We start from the raw sequence: 7692 nt of genomic DNA on the forward strand, positions 1-7692 counted from the left end.
TGGATCTTAGCGCTGCGTTCTACACTATTGACCACAACATTCTTTTGAATAGACTAGAAAACTTTGTTGGCATTAAAGGAAGTGCATTAGCCTGGGTTAAATCATACTTATAATGACCGCCATCAGTTTGTAGCAGTAAATGAAGAGGTATCATATCGATCACAAGTGCAGTATGGAGTACCTCTAGGCTCAGTACAAGGTCTGTTACTCTTCACACTTACACATTACCCTTGGGAGATATCATCGGAAAACACGGTGTTAGCTTTTACTATTATGCTTATGATACTCAGCTCTATATTTCTTCGCGGGCCTGGCGAAACATACCAATTTGAAAAACAAATGGAATGCATAGTCGATATAAAAAACTGGATGACAAGTATTTCATACTGCTTAAATTCTGAAAAAACAGAGGTGTTAATTAAAGGACCTGAAAACTATGCATGATTTTATTGAGTAATACCAACAGTACAGTACACAGGGAACACAACCAAGCGGTTTCATGTACATTAGAACTCAATAAATGGCTTAGTTTGCACAAAAATGCATTGTCCACGGAAAGCCTATGTAGGTCCCATCAAATAAGTTGCACGTGTCAACTGACCACCTGTAACTTATTTGACGGGGACCTATGCAGGCGTTCCGTGGACGATACAGTAATGGGTCATATATTTCATAACTATGATGATTTTATTGAGTAAAACCTACAGTACAGTGCTCAGGAAACACCATGCAGCAGATTAATGTGCGTCAGAGCTCGTAAAATTTCTTCTTTGGCATAAAAAGGCATCGCCCATGGAACGCCTGTGTAGGTCCCGTCAAATAAGTTGCACATGGGCACTTCCTGTATGACTCGGCAAAATCACAGGAAGTGCCCACTTGCAACCTATTTGATGGGACCTATGCAGGCGTTCCGTGGACGATACTGTAACGGGTCATATTTCATAACTATGATGATTTTAATGAGTAAAACCTACAGTACAGTGCTCAAGAGACACCATGCAGCAGATTCATGTGCATCAGAGCTCATGAAATGGCTTAGTTTGCATAAAAATCAACCTCCACAGAAAGCCTACATAGGTCCCGTCAAATAAGTTGCACATGGGCACTTCCTGTTCGACTTGGTCAAAACACCCTTTAATTCAGTGCAAACACCTGGGGGCTTCGAATGCTCATTCCTCATGCCCTCACGCACGGCCTATTTGAGACCTGTACCCCTCTAAGTATGGCAAGTATTAAAATAAAAAATCAGAAAAAAATATTCGAGGAAAAAAATCAGCCCATAACATCTCTGGCTGGGCTAAACGAGCACGCCGTCTAAGAGGCCCCTGAGGGGGCACACAATTCGAATTGGAGCCGTTCTGAACTTTTGGGGCTGTTCTGCGGGTTGTACACCAAGCATCTATGAAAATCAATGGGATAAGTTGCACGTGTCAGTGGCTCCTGTTTGGCCCCCGGGGGCCTGAGGGGCCTCAAATCTCACAGGAAGTTACGTCACTTGGGCTTCTATGACATACCGAGGAGGCTAGGTCGGGAGATGTTGAAAAATATATTTTTTGGTTCTCCATGCGTCTCTGTGTCTCCGTGATGGTAGTCTGTGATGAATTTCAGGGCCCTGCGACCTTTCGACCCCTGTGTATCCAATGACCCATTTGCAACTTATCCAATGGCGTTTCTTGGACCAGACAGTAATGGGTCATATTTCATAACTATGATGATTTTATTGAGTAAATCCTACAGTACAGTGCTCAGGGAACACCACCCAGCAGTTTAATGTACACTGGAGCTCACGGACACGAGACTTCGGGGGCCATCCTGGGGTACCGTAAACATGACGTATATGTCGATTTCGGGGCGAGCATACTTTCCCATCCACTTTCCACTAAACACCTGTGAAAATGAATGGAATAGGTTCGAGGGGCCCCAAACTTCACAGAACGCTGTGCCTCAACATACCGAGAGTGCAAATTCTAGCTAGGCAAAAAAATGCTAACTCTGTGATGTCCACGAAACACCTACAAAAATGCATGGTATAAGTTGTACATAGGATGCTCTGCCATCTGGCCCCCAGGGTCCATCTTGGCCGCAAACTTGAGCTGCTGTTAGTGACTGGGGCCCAGTAAAAACCCTGTTGGATGGAGAAAGCTGAATCGTGTATGGATCATGCCGAACTGCTGAAACGCACAATTAGGAACGACGTAGAAATTTGAAACTCTGTATCGCACCTCTGGGCACCCTCAGCTACCCTTGTATCGAATTTCGAATAGGGCTGTGCAAAAAATCAAATACGATTTTCATGTGCATCTCTTCAGTAAAGGCGCTCCTGTGATTAGTAGTATATCTCCAGCACGTGCGTTTGTTTTTCATGTCCGCGGGTTGAAGCGACCCCAATACCAATAACATGATATTTAGTCTCTAAAATGTGAATATTATCAAGGCAACCCTGCCATAAAATGTATATTTTAACCCCGGGATGCAATTTTTTATCGGGGAACCTCCTGGAAACGCGATTGGGGTAGTTTTGGACTAGTTTTGAGAAGCAACTGGGCAGGATTTGTTGTGAAAACCTGGCAAACCTGATCTTAACGCACATACTGGAGATATACTACTAATTACAGGAGCGTCTTTACTGATGAGATGCGCATGAAAATCGTATTCGATTTTTTGCACAGCCCTAATTTCGAGGTCCTGCGACCTTTTGAAACCAATTTAGAGATACCTCTTGTTGTGACAAAGAAACAGGTGTTTAGGTGGCACGAAAGGCACCTCGTGGCCATGCCCGTACAGATGACCGGGCACAATAGTCATTCGGTGTATGTGACAAGAGTACAATGGAGTACAGGCTGCTAGAGCCGCAGTAGGCACTTGGTGGTCATGAGGAAGACTATGGTAAAGGCTGCGGTGAGGACGGTGACAGAAAGACAGTTTAGGTTGTTAGGCGTCGAAATAGGCACTCCATGGACGATGAGGAAGACTATGGTGAAGTTTAGGTGCTTAAGGGCCAAAATAGGCACTCTGTGGGACTGAGGATGACTATGGTGAAGAATGGGGGTCTGGGGGTCCTAAAGCTCTTCGTGGGCCTCCCACATGGTGATTGGACACCCCCAGAGGTGTTCGTACGAGGCCTATGGCACATTTCAGGCCTTTTTATCACCTCAACACTTCTAGTGTATTAGTATACTATTGTGTAACATTAAACAGAATATTCCTTGAATCATACATCAACAGGAGGAAAATAAATAAAATAAAAAAAAAATTCTTCATTTATCAAAACAATGCAATCAATAAACAGACTGAATTGTGTTCCCTTATAGTAATCAAATTGACCCCTGTACACTGTTGACTGTACACCTTACCCAACCTTAAACCTACCCATACCACCAAACCTGAGCCTAACTTATCCGTATCACACCTCAACAGCAGTGTGTTGTGCATTAACAAAAGCTTTTAATCATTGTATAAAATCTGTTAAAATCATTTGTAATTTTTAAAATGTGCATGATCATATAAATTAGAAGTTTAATGACATTTGTAAGCATTTTAATGTACACGAAATATTAATTATTAGGTAATGTTTAATACATTTATTAGTAAACATCAACAAGCACATTATTTCACATTTCTAGATATGAACTAATGATCCATTAAGCATTACATAATGTTTGTTAATGATTATTAATAAGAGTTTTAAAATGTTACCTCTATGGGTCAGAAAACATTTGCAGCTTATTATACTGTTCACAAAGAAAGAAAGGTCGAGCTCAAAAAGAACATTGAAATGAAGATGATGAAGGGATATTCCTTCAGTGTGCTTTTGCAATGAGTTGACGACTCAACTGTCTTGTGACACATAGTGTGAAACAGGGAGGGAAGGAAAAAGGGGAAAACAAGAAAACAGAAAACCTTTAAACCACTTCTGCATTGAGTTTCATCACAGAGCAGTTACATCCTGGTTCAGGTGGTTTGACAGGGATGTGTTGTGGCTTGTTGTTGGCCATTGCTTACTGGTCCAGGCCAAAAACACTCAGCCCACATCCTCTGATATTCTGAATTCTAGATATGGATTGGGTCTTCCTGCATTAATATAAGAGCATGGAAGTCACGGCATTGAACATCGCCCGTTCATTCATGTAGGTGTGGCAGATCGAGCGGTGGGAAAAAAAACCCTGGGCTTAACTCCAGAACAGGAGCCCATCCGGGGCTTAACTGGGGATCGGGAGCCCTCCATGGGCTATACTTGGGAACAGGAGCTCCTCCTGGGCTGAACTGGGGATCAGGAGCCCATCCTGAGTTTAACTCGGGAACAGGAGCAAAAGAGATCCTGGGCTAGACTGGGGATCGGGAGCCCTCCCTGGGCTTAACTTGATAACAGGAGCCCTCCCTGGGCTATACTCGGGAACGGGAGCTCTTTCTGGGCTGAACTGGGGATCGGGAGCCCATCCTAGGCTAAACTACGAGGAGCGGGCACTGGAGGACGCTCTGGAAGGCACTTACGAGGAGTGGGCACTGGAGGGTGATTTGGGGCTGGCAGGCTTGCTACATTAATGTTCGTTGGGCTCGACATATTAATGTTCATTGGGCTTGTCATTGGGCTTGAACTAATGATCCATTAAGCATTACATAATGTTTTGTTAATGATTATTAATGAGTGTTATTATAAAGTGTTACCTCTATGGGTCAGAAAACATTTTGCAGCATATAAAGCTGTTCACAAAGAAAGAAAGGTCGAGCTCATAAGAACATTGAAATTAAGATGATGGAGGGATATTCCTTCAGTGTGCTTTTGCAATGAGTTGACGGCTCAATTGTCTTGTGACACATAGTGTGAAACAGGGAGGGAAGGGAAAAGGGAAAGACAAGAAACAGAAAACCTCTGAACAACTTCTGCATTGAGTTTCATCACAGAGCAGTTATATAATATCACGGTTCAGGTGGTTTGACAGGCTTGTTGCTTGTTGCTGGCCATTGCTTACTGGTCCAGACCAAAACTCTCAGCCTACATCCTCTGATATTCTGAACTCTAGATATGGATTGGGTCTTTCTGCATTAATGTAAGAGCATGGAATTTTATTGCACATTGCCCATTTGATTATTCAGCAGAAGTGGACCATAAGTCTGACTGCTTAAAGTAATACTTAGCATTAGAGAGTGTTAGTAGATTCAAATCACTAACCCTAAGTATGAACAATAGCAACAGTGATGCTTGACTAAGCAGTTTAATTGTCAAAGGTTTTCCTGAAGCTCTTCATCAGTTTGACTGGCATTCTCTCATGTTAATGTAAAGATCGGTGCGGTCTGCCGTGTGAGATCTTTGTGTTTCATTGCGAGTCGAGCGTGAAGCTTTGACTGCAGCTGCAGTAGCGAAGAAACAAAAGCATCAGAGCCGCCAGTCCAACACCGCCGAACATCAGCATACGCTCCATCACATCCAGACGCACGCCACCTGAAGATCACACATTTACATTTACATTTACATTTAGTCATTTAGCAGACGCTTTTTATCAAAGCGACTTACAAATGAGGACAATGGAAGCAATCAAAAACAACAAAAGAGCAATGATATATAAGTGCTATAACAACAAGTCTCAGTTAGCCTAAACACAGTATACGTAGCAAGGCTTTTAAATAATATAATAAATAAAAAGAAAACAGATAGAATAGAAAAAGAATAGAGCAAGCTAGTGTTAGAGGTCTTTTTTTTTTTTATAATTGTATAATACATGAAAAGAAAATAGATAGAATATAAAAAGATTAAAAAGGTAGTTAATCACACAAGGGAGACGGTCACAGCTCCCATTCATATCCGTACATTTGATAGTGAAAAAGGCTTCCATCAGCTGGGAATTACACTGAGACTGTGCTTAACTGCACTCAACTATACATTTATACATCTATTTATCTTTTTGTTTGTTTGTTTGTTTTAAATATAAGACAAATTGTAATCTCTTTTTTTTTTATTTAATTTAATTTATTTATTTATTTTGTATGTAAAAGTATGAGATGATGTCATTTAACTGAGACAGTTGAGTAATATTATTTCAGGAAGTCTGTTACAATCATACATCCTCATTTAAAAACATTCATAACTAGGAAGTTAAAGTATAAATGATAAAATGAATGATGTTCTGCCTGTCTGACAATATTACACAGTGAGTAATTCTACCGCAGAGAAAGGATATCTCAACTTCTTTGTAGAATAATGATTGATTCATGGAAAAGGCTGATATTAGTGAAGCAGCATTTAAATTTGAGACTGATGCCCTTGTTTTCTGACTCACCTTCGACACAAGCAGTCAGTTCCTTGTTGTTCTGCCCATCAGCTGAGAAAATCATACAGAGAACAGTAGTATGAAATGCAACAAAGTACATTTCAGTAACACTTTACAATACGGGTGTCACGAATCCGGTCTATGAACTTCCGTTAATTCACCACCAGAGGTCATCATCCACCACACAGACTCTCACACCACACGGTATACCCTGGACTACATTTCCCAGCCGCCATTTCAATAATCACACCATGCACCCGAGACCCAATTACACCACACAGCTACAATCAATCAGACACGCTTTATAAGCATTGGACTTCCTCTCTCATACTGTCGAGTATTGTTCTGCGTTTCTCACTCTCACCAGTGTGGCTGCGATATGGAGCCCGGTCTATTTTCCTGGATTTAATCTAGTCTTTCCTTGCCTTGTGGTTTTCCTGTGCCTGGACTATTATCTGTTCCTGGATTATCTCTTTCTGTCTAGCCCTCTGGATGTTGTTCGCTGATCGGAGACCCTTGCTTGCCCCTTGGATATTCTTGTGTCTTGGCCATACCATACCTGTTTGCTACTGTTTCGACCCTGTCTGTGTTTAGGACTATATCAAGGAATATGGATCTACATGTCTCACATCTCTGTCACTCTGTTACAACGGGGTGCACAAATATGCATTAAATAATACTTAACTAATGCAGAGTTAATCATGAGTTAATGTATAACTCATGAAGAAACTAAACAATTTATAAATGATTACTGCATCAATTAAAGCAGACAACTGGAAATTGAAATGAATGCTTCAACCCATTGTGGTAATTAACATGAATTTACACTATTAGTTAATATAATATGTTATTAGAGAGTTAATACTTTATGACACATTTAACTGATAACTTAATCTATGAATCATATAGAATGTCCATTTGTTGCTGATGCAGTTTATTTTTAATTTATAATTGGTTTAGTTCTTCATGAGTTATACATTAATTTCTGTTTTCGTTGATTAATTCATTATCTCTGTTCACACAGAAATGCATATTGATTATTTCTTCAGTCTATGAAGAGTCTGTAAAGAGCTCTAAGATATACTCAGATATTTTGTAGAATAAAAGGGCAATGAAGTGTACTTGTGTAATCCACTCTAATATTACACAGACAATGTTAACATTAATGTTTCGGTCTAACCCTTCAGCCATTACAACATCTATGTGTAGTAACTAGCTACTGATTGCAGGATCAAAAGTGTCATTTTCCGTATGCTGTTCTATCTGCTCCTGAGGAAAGTAATCTTATTAAATATATCGTATAGACCAGGGGTCGGCAACCTATGGGACGCGTGCCAACAGTGGCACGCAGAGGGATAATCGCTGGCACGTGAGCAATAGGGAAAACTGCATACTGACGTACACTTATTTTGAGGTAATAACTTCT

Source organism: Cyprinus carpio, unplaced genomic scaffold (assembly GCF_018340385.1).
Source record: "Cyprinus carpio isolate SPL01 unplaced genomic scaffold, ASM1834038v1 S000006537, whole genome shotgun sequence".
NCBI lineage: Eukaryota > Metazoa > Chordata > Actinopteri > Cypriniformes > Cyprinidae > Cyprinus > Cyprinus carpio.